A 16,638-nucleotide genomic window follows, 5' to 3' on the forward strand; every position below is an offset into this window, starting at 1 on the left:
TCACATCCAAAACGCACCAGATAAGGACCTGTGTGTTGGGGTGGGGGACCTGGAGACACACTTCATCCCACTTTCATCAATGCCCTAAAATAATTACCTATAAGTGAGCACGGAGTCAGGAAAGTCTTTCATGCCTTCCTGTGGAGGTGAGCATCGACCGGTGTGTTCTGCCTGGGCAGACACGCGGCCAGGGCTGGGGAAGGGTGTGGTAGACGTGAGCTTAGAGGACCAGGAATTTGTAGCCTGTGCTTCCCCTTCTTATAAAAGAATATGGTACATTCTTTTTCTGTAAAAAAAAACTCAGAGCAATTTTTTTTTTTTTTTTTGCAAATGAATTCGAGGAGAATAGCTGGGCAGAGAAGCAGCTACGCCTTCCACTTAGGATGACGCGCGAGGAAACTGGCCACCCACCCACCGGTCTGTATCTAACAGGAATAATAAGCATCCTTTTGCTTTACCACAAAAGCGCAGCGCCCCCAGATGCAATGACATCATAACTTCCGGGAAGCATCTTTCTTTTTCAGGCTTGAAAATGTGCTTTCCCCCCTTCATTAGACTTTCTGTGAGGAATTCTGACACTAGAGACAGATACACGAGCAATAAGCCTGCGGGAGGAAAGGGACTCTCACATCGCGTCTCCTTGTGCCACCACACCTCCCCCACATTCATCCACATGTGTGCCCCACCCCCCCACCCCATGCATTAAGGGATGGGCCAAACCAGAGGGCTCAGAGAGCCCGACTCACCCCAGCCAGATGCCAAGCATCTGCCTATCAGGACCCTGGGTCAGATGAATCTGGATCCGTTTCCCCAGGGAGGGGCAGGCAGGGGGCTGGCTTCGTATCTGTGGGACCCTGATGCTCTCTTACTCTTCATTTCCTGACCTGTTCCGCTGCCCCATTTATACCTGTGCTGCACGTGCACACACAGGGCATAACTCTGGCCACCGGCCTTCAGCGCCCAGATTCAGGCCAGAAGCTCTAATGCTGCTGAGGGCGCTGGGCGGGGAGGGGGGTGGGGTGAAGAGGCTGCCCTTCAGCTCTAGCTTCCTGGCCCGGGCCCCACTAGACACCACTTCTGGGGACCTGGGACTGGGGAAGCTGCTTGTCCTCTGGGTCCTGCAGGGAAGGGGCCAGGGAGAGACCTGGGCTTGCCAGGGCGTGGCGGGTGGGGTGGGGGGGTCCCCGTTGGTAAAGGAGGCTGAGGGTGGCAGCTCTCTCTCTGGGTGGGCTGCTCTGTCCCTTCAGATCCCACCAGGGTCCCACCTCCGGCCTGCCCCCCCCCGCCCGCCCCCCGTATCAAGGGAGCCTCACCCCGTCCCTCACCCCACCCCATTCTCTCTGCTGGGAGATGAAGGCGGGAGGGGGTGTGAGCAGCGGTTAGCACCCAGTCCCTGGGCAGGGGGCAGGGAAGACGTCTGAGCACCTCTGAGACCACCTCCCCAGGCGCCTCAGGGCCGGGCTGATGCCCAGCACCCTGGGGGCCTAACTTCAGCCCTTCCCTTCCATTCAAGAGAGGTCACTGGCGTCCAAGTCAGGATGGCATTAGTGGAGGGATAATCTTACCTCTAAACACTCCCTCCCTCCACCGTTTATGGCTTGGGAGTGTTCGCTTCCGGGACAACAGTTTACAGATGGGGGCTTCCCCAGGACAGGCTGGGCTGGCAGAGTGCGGAGCAGCCCTGCACCCCCTCTCTCTCCCCTCCTCTCCCCTGCACCGAGGGCTGCATGCAAAGACGGAGAGGCCAGTGCTGGAAGGATGACTGTGAGGCGGCTGGGAGGGAGGAGCGGGGAGAGGTAGGGGAGGGGCTTGGGGAGCTAGAGGACCCAAATCCAAACCTGAGTGTTTCCTCAAGCAGGGCTCAGAAATGCACGTCTGCGGAACTGGGACAGGTCACCTGGGGATTAAGGAAAGGGATGAAGCATCAGTTACGACCTCCTCCCTGGCACTGCCTGGGTGACATGTGACTGAGGCCTGGGGTTGCTGGGCTCTTCCAGGAGCTGTTGGTGGAGGGGGGCAGTGGGGGCTGGGGGGCCACGAACCCCGAACATGGGGAGCCCTGGGAAACTTCTGCACACCTCTGAGCTTGACCGGTCCTCCTGTGTATACAGAGGGCTTTGGACTCACCACTCCCTGAGACCGGTCCAGCTTTAAGATCCTGTGATTCTGAGCCGGAGAGACTTTTAATATTATTATTTTTTAATCGTTTTATTTATTTTTGAGAGAGTGTGAGCAGGGGAGGGGTGGAGCGGGGCGGTGGGGGGAGACTGAGGACCTGAAGCGGCTCTACACTGACAGCAGAAAGCCCAGCATGGGGCTCAAACTCACCAGGAGATCATGCCCTGAGCTGAAGTCAGATGCTCAACTGACTGAGCCACCCAGGTGCCCTGAAAAAAAAAAAATTTTGTTTTAAATTCCATCTCTGCAAAGCCAAATCAGATCCGGAGGAGAGAGGAAATGATTGCCTCATCAGAGGAAAAGCCACATGATAACATGAAGGCTTGCAGGGGAGGGCATTTTCAGCACCTGTCCTGCTAGTACCTGGCTCATAATAGTTGCTTGATAAATGTTTGCTGAATTGGATTGATAAATAAAGCATCCCTAGAGTACTGTGCCCATCATTACCCCTACCCCCAAACCATTCCCCTTTCTTACATCTTTACGGAATGCCCACATTTAAGTTGAGCACAGGACTGCTCAGAATAAAAATGATTCTTCTGAGTTACCCTTGAGGCAATGTGTTTTGGCCAAGTTTTGACCAGTGAAGCATAAAGATCCACTTCCAGGAACTTTCCATAAAAGACAACTAGTCACGTCCTTTGCCTTCCTCCTTCCTGCTAGCTGGAATGTGGGTGTGATGACCGGACCTATGCAGCCACATTGGACCAGGAAGTGATGATGTGAATTAGGACCACACATAGCAAAAGAGATAGTCCTGGGTGTCTGAGAGCTTTGTGGAGTACAGCCACAAGTCCAGTCCTGGATGGTCTATCTTCAGGCTTTTAGAGGAAAGAGAAATACATTTTTATCTTATATAAGCCACTGCTATTTTGTGTCTCTTACAACTAAACCTAATCCAAACTGGTATACTATGCTTTGTTGTCTAGAAGTCCTTGGTTGTACTTAGTGAGTAAATAAATGCCATTGTGATAATGTTATTATCGAAAAATAACAAAGTTAAGAAAATTTATATAAACCAGAGAAAATTTGAGACTCATGTTAATAATCAATAATAGCCAGGAGTGCCTGGGTGGCTCAGTTGGTTAAGCGTCTGACTTCAGTGAACTTGAAGTTCATGATCTCTCAGTTCGTGAGTTCAAGCCCCACATTACACTTTCTGCTGTCAGCAAAGAGCCCGCTTAGGATCCTCAGTCCCCCCACTGCCCCCCCCCATGCTCTCTCTCTGTCAAAAATAAACAAGCATTTAAAAAACTAGTAATAACTGGGTATTAGCTGGGAGTGAAACAACTGTTAAGAAACTAAATACCAAAATACCCTACACACAGAGAGCTTCCCCAGAACTTGTCAGCTCACTCAACTGTGTGAAAATGAAACAGTATTTTCTATAATTGTGTTATACTTTTTCTTGAGCCCCTGTTTTCTCCCAAAAGCAAAAATAATCTTGTTATTTCCAGATAAATTTTGTTAATGACTGTGAAGTCATTTTAGGACTTAAATTCGGATGTTTCTGCTCTCTTCTCTCCTGGGGATGTGGCAAGACCCTGGGGGGATTCAGGTAAGTGCTGAGAAGGAGGCGCTGAGCTCAGTCCACCTTTGCCCACGTGGCTCTTCTGTGGGGACCTCATTCCTACAACTGTGTGTCCTTTCCAGCTTTGCAAGGAGCCACACACCCCCAGCTTTCAGCACTTATGGGACCTCCTGGGGTCTCAGGACCTTTCCCCAATCCAGCCTGAGCACAAGCCTTACCACCTTGGCCCCCTGAAAACCCTACTTAGATCCTGCTCCATGCTCTGATTCATGCTGGCCACGTCCATACACAGCTCCCAGGGCTCAGGGGTCATTATCAACATATCGGGGGGTCGTTGTCATGGCTCATTCAGCCCGGGTGTGCCTGGCACAACATGTCTTCTCTGAAACTTGCAGCATCGGTGGCCTCCCCACTGCTCTACCCTCCCAAACTTGGAAAAACTCTTTTCCTGCAGCCCCAAAAGAGCTTTCCTCCCCTCGTTTCGTAGTGAAGAAAATAAGCTGGGTAGGGGCACCTGGGTGGCTCAGTCAGTTAAGCATCTGACTTGGGCTCAGGCCATGATCTCATGGTTTATGAGTTGTAACTCTCCATCGGGCTCTGTGCTGACAGCTCAGAGCCTGGAGCCTGCTTCAGATTCTGTGTCTCCCCCTCTCTCTGCCCCTCCCCTGCTAATGTGCTGTCTCTCTCTGTCTCTCAAGAATAAATAAATGTTAAAAATTTAAAAAAAAAAGAAGAAGAAGAAGAAGAAAATAGGCTGGGTAAGCATTCTCCCAAACATCACTTCCAAGTGTCTTCCTCTCATTTATAGGCAAACTTCAAACACTTAGCTCTTCATTTCTTAGACTTTTGATCCCCCTTAAAGCCAGGCTCTTGCCAATTGAAATCCTCAGTTTTCAAGACGTTATTCTTTGATGGTCCTCACAAGCCTCTTTTCTTTAGTGTTTTCTGTCTCTGAACTCGGCCTCTAATGTTGGAAAGAAGGGCCATGGGATAGAAAGGAATACTGAGAATAAAAATGAGTAGCTAAAGGGGAACCTGGGTGGGTTAGTCAGTTAAGCATCTGACTTTGGCTCAGGTCATGATCTCATGGTTCATGAGTTCAAGTCCCACATCGGGCTCTGTGCTGACAGCTCAAAGCCTGGAGCCTGCTTCAGATTCTGTGTCTCCCTCTCGCTCTCTGCACCCCTACTCACCCTGTCTCTCTCTCTCTCAAAACTAAACATAAAATTTTTTTTTTAATGAGCAGGCCCCGCCCCAGGACCACAGCACCCTTGCATCCCCAGCCCCACCCCCAACCATTCAGCATCCCCAGGCCCAGCAGAAGCGAGTCTCCCTCTCTGAACACCACAGACCAGTCTCGGCAAGGACTCTCACTGGACCGACTGGATCACCGGCTCATCTAGGACCAATTACTGTTTCCAACTTGGCTCAAGCTGGGCTGTTTGCCTGGTCCCTGTTTGGGGGGTGGGGGATGGGTGACACACAATAGTGTGACTGATAGCTCAGGGAGGAAAGGACAGAATTGACACGCTAAAACACAGATGGTTACCAAATTACCAGAAAGCGTCCACACCGCTAGCCGAGCACCTGCAGGACCAGCAGCTCCTTCACAGGAGAGGCATCTCTGTCCACACCTTCCCAAGCTGTGAGCAACTATTCTCCTGCCCCCCGACCTGAACGCTCCATAGGTGGGCCATTTCAGCACTCGGGTTCTCACACTGAAGCTGACACAGGGACGTGGCGTGTGCTCTGCTAGCAAATCCCCATTGTGAAAAGTCTTCAATTAAGACTTCCTAAAGGCAGCTGCCAGATGACCATTGGTGCGTAGGAAGGGCCCTTAGAAACCCAGGGCTTTGACAGTGAACCCGAAGCACGCTGATGCGATGGCATCCCTTCAGAGCTAAGACACTCCCTGGATTTTCAGTGCAGAGTGGTTTCAAACGTGGTCCATGTTTCAGGCCATGCCTCTTGATATTTTCTTCCAAACACATGCTTGTCCTACAACTGGCCCCGAGTGGTGGTCACCAAAGTCCTCCGAGAGTCACACAACATCTTCTTGCTTACCTGTGGTCCCAGGGGTAGACGTTCCCTTGAGGAGATAAAGCCTCACCTCGTGGAATACACATGGACCAAGGAAGGCAGATCCATGATGTTTCCATGCTTCTAATGAGGCCATATTTGTCCCTTGGGCCTGGGCAGACGAGCAGCCTGACACCAGTTTATAGCAAAGGCGAGTTCAGCCCAGGGATGGAGCTGTGGCAAAGCAGGCACCGGGACTCTGGGGCCACTTAGATGTTCTGTGTGGCTCTGCAAAGAGTGATATGATATCTGGCTTCTTGAAAACTGAAGTCAGACTCATGAATTGTATCTGTCAAGGGAAGGCTTAGAGACAAAAACTGTTCTAAAAGGAAAAAAAGAAGTTTTTAATAAAATGTTTATTTATATATTGAGAGAGAGAGGAGGAGGGGGAGGAGGAGAGAGAGGGGTAGAGAGAGAGAGAGAGAGAGAGAATCTGCACTGTCAGCTCAGAGCCTGATGCAGGGCTCGATCTCACAAACCGTGAGATCGTGACCTGAGCTAAAATGAAGGGGCAGACCCTCAACTGATGGAGCTACCCAAGCACTACCCAAAAAGCAGTTTATTTACACGAAAATGGGGGGCAAGAGCGTCAGACTTCAGTAACACTGCCCCATCCAATTAAAAAACCCAACATGTATCTAACATTCAATACTCCACAAGATTACCAGGTTTACCTCTGTGTTTTCATGGTGGAAAAACTAAAAGTCCTCACAAAATTATCATCCACACGTTGTGTTTTGTCCTCAGACATCAACTCTGAAGGCCAGGAATGAGGCTGTTTCTGCCGAGAGTCCAGACTTACGGGAAATGCTCAAGATTTTGTTCTCTGGAGACCAAAACTAGACAGAGTATCTGTGTTATTTTTATTTTGTATGAAGGTACAGAGTGTGTTTTCCTCCCTGACTGTGGAAAACGATCAGCACACACATTGATACTGGAGGCTCCGCCAAGTGCCAGTTTCCACGGGATGAATCAGTTGTTTACATTCCGGTCCGTTTCTCTCCTTATTCCAGTTTCATCCAGGCCCTTCAAAGACATGATCAAAATCAGCATCGCTCCTAAGGGAATGCGCTTTTGTTCTACTCCAATCAGGAAGGTCATAGGGCCTTAAGGAAGCATGACTTCAACAAAAATGACACATGTCATCTTCCATTAAAGAGATGAAGTCTCTTTAGTGCTGAGGCTGCTTAATTCTACTCCTTTCTTTCTTTCTATTTTTTTCTTATTCTCTGAACATCCTCTGAGACACATGAATCATTATGTCTGTTGATCTCAATGAAGAAGAATGAGTATCTTGAAATATTATTCTTGGTACTTCCTTCCTATCCTGTGACTCTTTCATCAATAAGAGGCTGAGTTTTGTTGCATCGGGAGAGGCTATACTGAGAGAGAACATCCTTGCCTTTGACTTCTAAACTGGGGCCTTGGGATCCATACCAGAGACACAGTAGCAAAGATCAAGGGTTTTAGTTGCAAATGCCTGCCTTTCTGAATAAGAATAAGAAAGACACTGGAGACTCATGAAGGACTCAGAGCAAAAGCTTGCACACACGCACACACACAAGATGCACACATGAGTGTATAGGCGTGCACACACACGAACACACTGTTTTCCCACCACTCCAAGAGGAGAGAACTTCCTGTTTTGCCAGCAAGACTCAATTTCTCTTTTTTTTCAGGCAACATCTTTCTTTTTTTTTTTTTAAGTTTTTATTTTAATACCAGTTAACATACAGTGTTCTATTAGGTTCAGGTGTACAATATAGTGATTCAAAAATTCCATACATCACCTCAGAATGACATCCAAGGTGTCATTGACATGATGACACATTAAGGAGTCACAACAAGTGTACTCCTTAATCCCCATCCCCTATTTCACCCATCCCCCACCCATCTCCCCTCTGGTAACCACCAATTTGTCCTCTATAGTTAAGAGTCTGTTTCTTGGTTTTTCTCTCTCTTTTTCCCCCCTTTGTTTGTTTGTTTTATTTCTTAAGTTCCACATATGACTGAAATCATATGGCATTTGACTTTCTCTGGCTGACTTATTTCACTTGACATTGTACTCTCTAGCTCCATCCATGTTGTTACATATGGCAAGATTTCCTTCTTTTAATGGCTAATATCCCTGTGTGTGTGTGTGTGTGTGTGTGAGAGAGAGAGAGAGAGAGAGAGAGAGAGAGCCATTTCTCCTTTATCCATTCATCAGTCAGTGGACACATGAGCTGCTTTCAAAATTTGGCTATTATAGATAACGCTGCAATAAACATCAGGGTGCATGTATCCCTTTGAGTTAGTGTTTTTGTGTTTTTTTTGAGTAAATACCCAGTAGTGCAATTGCTGGATAGTAGGGTAGTTCTATTTTTAATTTTTTCAGGAGTCTCCATACTGTTATCTATAGTGGCTACACCAGTTGACATTCCCAACAACAGTGCAGATTTCTTTTTTCACCACATCCTGTCCAACACCTGTTTTTTCTTGTGTTGTTGATTTTAGCCATTCTGACAGGTGTGAGGTGATATCTCACTGTAGTTTTGATTTGTATTTCTCTGATGATAAGCAATGCTGAACATCTTTTCATGTATCTGTAGGCCATCTGGATGGATGTTTTCTTTGGAAAAAATGTCTATTTGTGTCTTCTTCCCATTTTTAATTGGATTACTTGTTTTTTTGGGTGTTGAGTTTTATAAGTTCTTTATAGATTTTGGATACTAACTCTTTATCAGATAAGTCATTAGCAAATATCTTCTCCATTCTGTGGGTTGCCTTTTGGTTTTGTTGATTGTGTCCTTCGCTGTGCAGAAGCTTTTTATTTTGATGTAGTTCCAATAGCTTATTTTTGCTTTTGTTTCTCTTGCCTCGAGACGTATCTAGAAAAAAATTGCTTTGGCCAATATCAAAGAAGTTACTGTGTGTTCTCTCTTCTAGGATTTTTATGGTCTCAGGTCTCACATTTAGGTCTTTGATCCATTTGAATTTATTTTTGTGCATGATGTAAGAAAGTAGCCCAGTTTCTTCCTTTTGTCGCTGGCCAGTTTTTCCAACACCATTTGTTGAACAGACTGTCCTTCTCCCATTGGATATTCTTTCCTGCTTTGTCTAAGATTAACTGACCGTATAGTTGTGGGTTTATTTCTGGGTTTTCTATTCTGTTCCATTGATCTATGTGTCTATTTTTGTGCCAGTACCATACTGTTTTGATTACTACAGCTTTGTAATATAATTCAAAGTCTACAATTGTAATGCATCCTGCTTTGCGTTTCTTTTTTGAGACACCTGGGTGGCTCAGTTGGTTAAGCATCCAACTCTTGATTTTGTCTCAGGTCATGATTTCACAGTTCGTGAGATCAGGCCCTGTGTTGGGCTCTGCACTGACGGTGAGGATCCTGCTTAGGATTCACTCTCTCTTGCTCTCTTTGCCTTCCCCTATCTTTATCTCTTTCTCTCAATATAAATAAGGTCATGATCCCAGGGTAATGGGCTCAAACTCCTCACTGGGCTCCATGCTGAATATGGAACCTGCTTAAGATTCTCTCTCTCAGTCTCCCTCTGCATCTCCCTCCACCCCCACTCATAGACTTGTATGCTCTCTCTCTCAAATAAAAAAAATTAAATTAAAAAAAAAACTCAGATGGACTGAAGAGTAGGTAGAGGAATGGGTAGGTGGATGGATAGGTGATAAAGCAAGGAATGTTAATGGTGGACCCTAAGGGAAAGCATATGGGTGTTCGTGTACAATTCTGTATGCCTCATGGTTTTCATAATAAAATGCTGGAGAAATTCATGAACACATGAAGGTTCTAAAAGCTCATATGGAGCAGAAGCAAATGGAAGGAAAAGTAAAAGTTCCCCCTCACGTCTACCCCCCCCACTCCCACTCCCTCCGCCCAGGTAACCTCTGTAAATTTATACTGCTCCCCCTTCATCTCATCCCCTCACTTTTCAGGTGAGGTCACAGAGGCCCAGAGAAATTCCACTGCTTGCCAAAATCGCACTGCATGTCAGGAAGCTTCCATCCTACTGTCTAGGTTCATGTCACCCTGAGCTCTGCTGTTGCTTCTCCCTCCTCGCCCAACCTGTAAGTGTGTCATAAGAGCTGCAGGAAGCCATCAAGTGTTCTTGGCTCATTCACGGAAAGACACTCGAGGGGAGCAAGTGTCTCATCCATGGTGACAAGAGCTTTTCCTGCCAGCATGAGACCTGAAACTCGACTCCAGCCATGGACGGCATGCACCTACGCTAACTGATAATGTGTAAGTAACTGCAAATCCATCTCAACTTTGACGTTCAGAAAGGAGCTGCCTTGCAATGAGGAGCCATGAAAAATGATTAATCACAGAAACCAGCCCAGAAATTGACATGTAGACAGTTCTTGCAAGGAATGGCTCTCGTCAGAAAGACAGTTCTAGTAGGGAAAGTGGGTGGGCTGTTCAACTAATGGGCAAAGGGTTATTCCCAAGAGGACAAACTTAGCAAGTAAGCATAGTCTATGCACACTCCATGAAAAGTAAAGTTCAATGTCACTGGTAAACAAAGAAATACAACACTGCCTTTTTTTCACCTATTACTTTTCTTTTTTTTTTTTTAATGTTTATTTTTGAGAGACAGAGAGAGAGACAGAGTACAAGCAGGGGAAGGGCAGAGAGAGAGGGAGACACAGAATCTGAAGCAGGCTCCAGGCTCTGAGCTGTCAGCACAGAGCCCAATGCAGGGATCGTACTCATGAAATGTGAAATCATGACCTGAGCTGAAGTCAGACATTTACCCACTGAGCCACCCAGGCACCCAACCTATCACATTTCTAAAGAAAAAAGTGATCATTACCCATGTTTGAGAGAGGGGCCCACACATCTTCACCAGCCCCTTCTCTTCACTTTTTTTACTCTTTTCTTCCCTTCTTCTGCAGTGAGGGAGGGGTTGGCAGCCTACCTATCTTGAGTCCTCATTTCCTTCCCGTCCCCGAAGACTCCACAGCCTAATTTGAAACCTCTAATTTGACGCTGCAGCCAAAGGGAATTCGTCCACGTTTGGGGAAATGCCATCCGCACATTAGGCCAGTTTGGAGAATTATGTGGCCAGGGAGTTAATTCTACAGGAATTAGCACAAGCATTACTTCCCATTAGAGGCCTGGTCTAGAAAATATTCAGCTGGAGACGACACGTCCCTTTAGTGAAAGGGCAACCTTCCCACAGTCTTGCCATTTTCAAAGCAAAACATGCCAACTGAAAAAAATGAAAAGGAGATGGTAAGAAAATAGGACGTGAGTGACAGGTGTTCTGCTTACCTTCATCCATTCAGTCCCCCCATTGCTGAAGTCATGAGCGGGGACATTTGACAAAACATTGGGACATTTGACACATGACAAAGCATGTGGGGCAGGACGACAGGGAAGAAATGCGCTCCATTTTGGAACAGTCAGTAGCTGAGACCAGTATATCCAATTAACAAAAAAATTACAGGGGTGCCTGGGTGGCTTATTTGGTTAAGCGTCTAGCTCCTGACTTCGGCTCAGGTCATGATATCATGGTTCGTGAGATGGACCCCCGCATCAGGCTCTACACTGACAGCATGAAGTCTGCTTGGGATTCTCTCTCTCTCCCCACCTCTCTCTCTGCCTCTTCCCAACTCTCTCTCTCTCTGTCTCTCTCAAAATAAATAAAAATTAAAAAAAAATAAGGGGTGCCCAAATGGCTTAGACAGTTAAGCCTCCAACTCTTGATTTTGGCTCAGGTCATGATCTCATGGTTCATGAGTTCAACCCCCAAGTTGGGCTCCACGATGACTCTTGATTTCGGCTCAGGTCATGATCTCGTGGTTCATGAGTTCAAGCCCCGAGTTGGGTACCACGCTGACCGTATGTAGTCTGCTTGGGATTCTCTCTCTCTCCCTCTGTCTCTCTTTGCTCTTCCCCTGCTTTCAAGCTATGTCTCTCTCTCAAAATAAATAAACTTAAAAAAATAGTGAAAATAAATAAAATAAATATTTAAAAAAATACATACACACAAGTGCATGCACAGTTGGGATATTAGCATAATAGACCTTAAAATTTTGGAGATTGCCTACACCAATAAAATTTGATTTCATGTATTCATTAATTCACTATTTATTGAGCATCTAGGATTATTTTATTTTATTATTTTATTTTATTATATGATTTTATTTTATTGAGAGAAAGGAGTGCGACTGGGAGAGAGAAAAAGAGTCTTATGCAGGTTCCACTCTGGGATCATGCCCTGAGCAGAAATCAAGAGTTGGATGTTCAACCAACTGACCCACCTGGGTGCCCCGCATCTACTAAGTTTTAGACACCAGGGATATGCTGGTAAAGAAGACAGACATGGCCCCTCCCCCCGGAGCTTCCATTCTAGTAAAGGAAACAGATAAAACAGGGAGAGAGGTAGAATATATAATAAGCATTACCGTTTGGGGAAGGCTTCCATAGTAACCATGCCTTTATTGTCTGTGTTTTGATGTCTTCACATCCGGGGCCTTGCTGATATGGAAGGACTGCCTCTTCCAGGGTCGGTCAACTCTGAGACACAGGAAACAACTTGTCCCAAGGGTGTGCTTTTCAAATGTGAACCTACTGACGCAGAGACCACACCTCTGACCCCCCTCCTCTGTTGGGCTGTCACACTCAGGATCACTGTCACCTGATTTACTCCCTGGCAAGACAGCTAGGAATGCCCCTACCCCAGAGTCCACTGTCCTGATTCAAACCAGCCAAGCCAAAGCCGGTTTATTCTCCCCCTCACTTTCCTTCCCACAGAAACCACAACAACAGCTCTTGCACACATTTTCCCCTTTGTTCCCTCTATATCCTGTTGAAACCTGGTGCTTCCTGAGTGTCCCTGCCTAGCTTGGTGTGTCTATTTCTGGGAAACTGCCAGAATAAAACACTTTTTTTCTCCACAGTCATTCCTGTGTCTGCGTGCATTACCACAGCTGATTAACACAAATCCTGGGCCCTTTAACACATCCTTTCTGCATGGTGGTGCTTCAGCCACTTTCTGAAGGATGGGAAGGAGCCAACATTCTCAGACTTTGGGAAAGTTGAGTCCAAAGGAAATAGAAACAGCATGAGCCAAGGCCTCAAGGCAGGAAAGAGATGGGCTTATGTGAGGACCTGGAAGTGACCCAGTGGCAGGAACATGGGCGGGGAGGACCCAGAAGTGGCCCAATGGCAGGAAAATGGTGGGGGTTGGGGGGTGCCATCCAGCAAGGTGCATCCTCCACATGTGATTTCTGTGCTGAGATATGGAGGCCTGTGCTACTCAGAGTGCCTTATTAGAGCCCTTGATGCCAGGAGCACAGTACAAATCCATATAAAATGTCCTCCTGGGGCTATAGACGCCACCACGAGCTCCTTCCACACCATGGTGATGGGAGGGCTCTCTGTGCATGAATTCAGGCTCACAAACAACTTGGCACAGGAGAAGATTCTCTTAGAACTTCCACGAAAATTGTTTCAGAGGATATTTTATAGCAGTTAGCATGGTGTTAATAACCAAGAGCAGAAAGGATCTTTCAAATATTAAACACCCATGCCCATTTTCCTTGCCATCTGTTTTCTTATGAAATATTCCCTCAACAGTATTACCTACTGTGTTCTGCTTTAAAATTCGGGAGTTGAGATGACTTTCAGAATTTAGATTTGATTTCTAAGGTCTCTGGTGTGAGCAATGGAACTCTTTTAAAATCTAATCAGCTACTGGTGAGAAGTTGGAGATACACCCCCTTCCCCTTCCAAACTGTGTTGCTGATAGCAATAAGGAAGGGAAATAGGCAAGGGATTAGGGGAGGCTTGAGAGGGAGGGTGTGGGGAGGGCTGGGGAGTAAGGGGTGTTGAGTCGCTCTTATGCTCCAGGTACTGTTTTGGGCATTTTTTTCCATTTTAACTGTTTATAGATGTATAATATACATCCAGCAAAGTGTCAGATCATAAATGTACATACAGTTCAACCAATTTTCACACATTCAATATACTTGTATATTCCGTACTCTAATTGTGAAACATTTCTAGCAACGCAGATGCTCCCAGAGTCCTCTTTCAGTCATTATATCCCCCAAGAATAATGATTATCCTAATTTTGCTTAGTGAGATGAAATTAACATAATGTGAATTGACCATCTTATTTTATTTTATTATTTTTTTAATTTAAATTCAAGTTAGTTAACATACAACATAAAGTGCAGTCTTGGCTTCAAGAGTAGAACCCAGTGATTCATCTCTTACATATAACACCCAGTGCTCATCCCAAATTGTGCCCTCCTTAATGCCCATTGCCCATTTAGCCCACCTTCCCTTCCCACAACCCTCAGTTTGTTCTCTGTATTTAAGAGTTTCTTGTGGTTTGCCCCCTCTCTATTTTTATCTTATTTTTCTTTCCCTTCCCCTATGTTCATTTGTTGTATTTCTCAAATTCCACATATGAGCGAAATCATATGATATCTGTCTTTCTCTGACTGACTAATTTCGCTTAGCATAAAGCCCTCCAGTTCCATCTGTGTTGTTGCAAATGGCAAGACTTCATTCTTTTTCATCGCCTAGTAGTATTCCATCACATTCCATTGCAGATTATGAGTGGGAGAAGGGCAGAGAGAGAGGGAGACACAGAATGCGAAGCAGGCTTCAGGCTCTGAGCTGTCAGCACAGAGCCAGATGTGGGGCCCGAACTCAAGAACCGTGAGATCATGACCTGAGCTGAAGTTGGACGCTTAACTGACTGAGCTAGCCAGGTGCTCCCAAATCAACCATTGATTAGTGAACAATTTTGAAAAGTGAACAATTCAATGGCATTTAGTACATTCATAATGCTGTGCCATCACCACCTCTATCTTGTTCCAAAATATTGTCATTACTGCAAAACCCCATACATACTCCCCATTACCCCCCATTTCTCCTCCCCCCATCCCCCACCCGCCAGCCCCTGGCATCCACCTATCTGGCATCCACCTACTTTCTGTTTTTATGGGTTTATTCATTCTGGATATTTTATATAAATGGAATTATACAATATGTGACCTTTTGGGTCTGGCTTCTTTCATGTAGAATAAGGTTTTCCAAGTTCAAGTACATTACAGCATGTGTCAGTGCTACATTCTTTTTTGTGGCTGAATAAGATCCCACGTGTATGGAGGGACTACATTTTGTTCATCCATTCATCTGGTAATAGACATCTGGGTTATTTTCACCCTTTGGCTGTTATGAATAGTGCTGCTATGAACATTCATGAACAAGTATTTGCTTAAGTGCCTGTTATCAAATCTTTTGGATATAAATCAAGGAGCAGAACTTCTGGGTCATATGACAATGCTATGTTTAACTTTTTGAGGAACTGCAACTGCTTTCCAAAGTTTGGAAACAAAACTCTTTCCAAAGTAGCTACCCCGTTTTACATTCCCACCAGCAACATACGAGTTCCAATTTCTCCACATCTGTGCCAATACATGTTATTGTCTGTCTTTAGTCACATCCTTGTGGCTCTGAAGCGGTCTCTCATTGTGGTTTTGATTTACATTTCCATAACGACAAATGATGTTGAGTGTCAAGTGCTTATTGGCCATTGAAATTTTTTTTTCTGGAGAAAAATAAATTCAAATCCTTGTCTCATTTTTAATTAGGTTGTTTTTTATTGTTGAATTTTCAGGTATGTATCTATTCTGGATACGAGTCCCTGTAGTGTAGGCCCTGCCTGTTTTTTTTCCTTTTTTGCAATGCAGGTGCCTGACTTAAGCTTTGATTGCTTAAGTATCCATTTAAAAGAGGTATCCGTTTCAAAGGTGACTGTCTTGAATAAACATATTGCCAGCCACATGATTAGAGGAATAGCCAGGCCACCTCCACTCACTGAGGCTCCATTGTTTTAGAGATTTTGGTTAATTTTGGTAACTGGCCATTTGGGTCACTTGTCTCTTCTCTTCCTGTGCCTTAAATGTCCACTCTTATGTTTTAAACTCACAATAAAGGGTGAGCCTATGAAACCCAAGCTGCCCCCTTCAATCCCAATAAAAGCAGAGCCCCTGATTTGTGCACTCTCTCCCCCAACAACCTTTCTAGGTGGCCCCAAATATACTGTGTGATTTCCAGGTGTTGTAAGTAATAAACTTCTATTTTTTCAAAGCTTCTGGATGGCAGTTGTAAAGGGCATCTTGCAATATTAAGAACCACAAAGGCCAGTCCAACCACAACAATGGTTATTGGTTAGCTGAGACCAAAACTGTCCCTTATCAGATATATAATTGTAACTATTTTGTTCCATTCTGTGGGCTGTCTTTTTACTTTCTTGATGGTGTTGTTTGAAGCACAAAACTTTTAATTTTAGAGTTCCAGTTCAAGAGGGCAGCTCACTTCCTCTCATGGACACTCTGAATCTACAGCTATGAATGGAAGAATGGCTGCTGGATGGTGGTGGGGACTAGCTGAGTGACCCCTACACAGCAGGTGAATGAGAGAAATCCGCGCAGGAGCCGGTAGCAGAGTTAATTTTTGTGTATGGTGTGAGGTAGGGGTCCAACTTCATTCTTTCACACATGGATACCCAGTTGTCCCAGGACCATTGTTGAAAAGACTGTTCTTTCCTCCATTGAATTGTCTTGGCCCTTTTGTTGCAAATCAACTGAACATCAGTCAAAGACTGCAGATGACACAAGCCAATCCAACCACAGTTCTAGGCCCCAGAGTGAGGCAAGTAATACATCAGACGTGGGCTCAGGACAAATACCTGCTTCAAAGTCATGCTGTGAGGCCTTCCACCATGGGGAGCACCATCCTAAGACCCTTACAAACATCATCTCATGTCATTTTCATGGAAATCCTCTGAGGACAAATACAGTTATTCTCTCCTAC

The sequence above is a fragment of the Hyaena hyaena genome, unplaced genomic scaffold, assembly GCF_003009895.1.
Source record: "Hyaena hyaena isolate Hyena2069 unplaced genomic scaffold, ASM300989v1 scaffold_193, whole genome shotgun sequence".
NCBI lineage: Eukaryota > Metazoa > Chordata > Mammalia > Carnivora > Hyaenidae > Hyaena > Hyaena hyaena.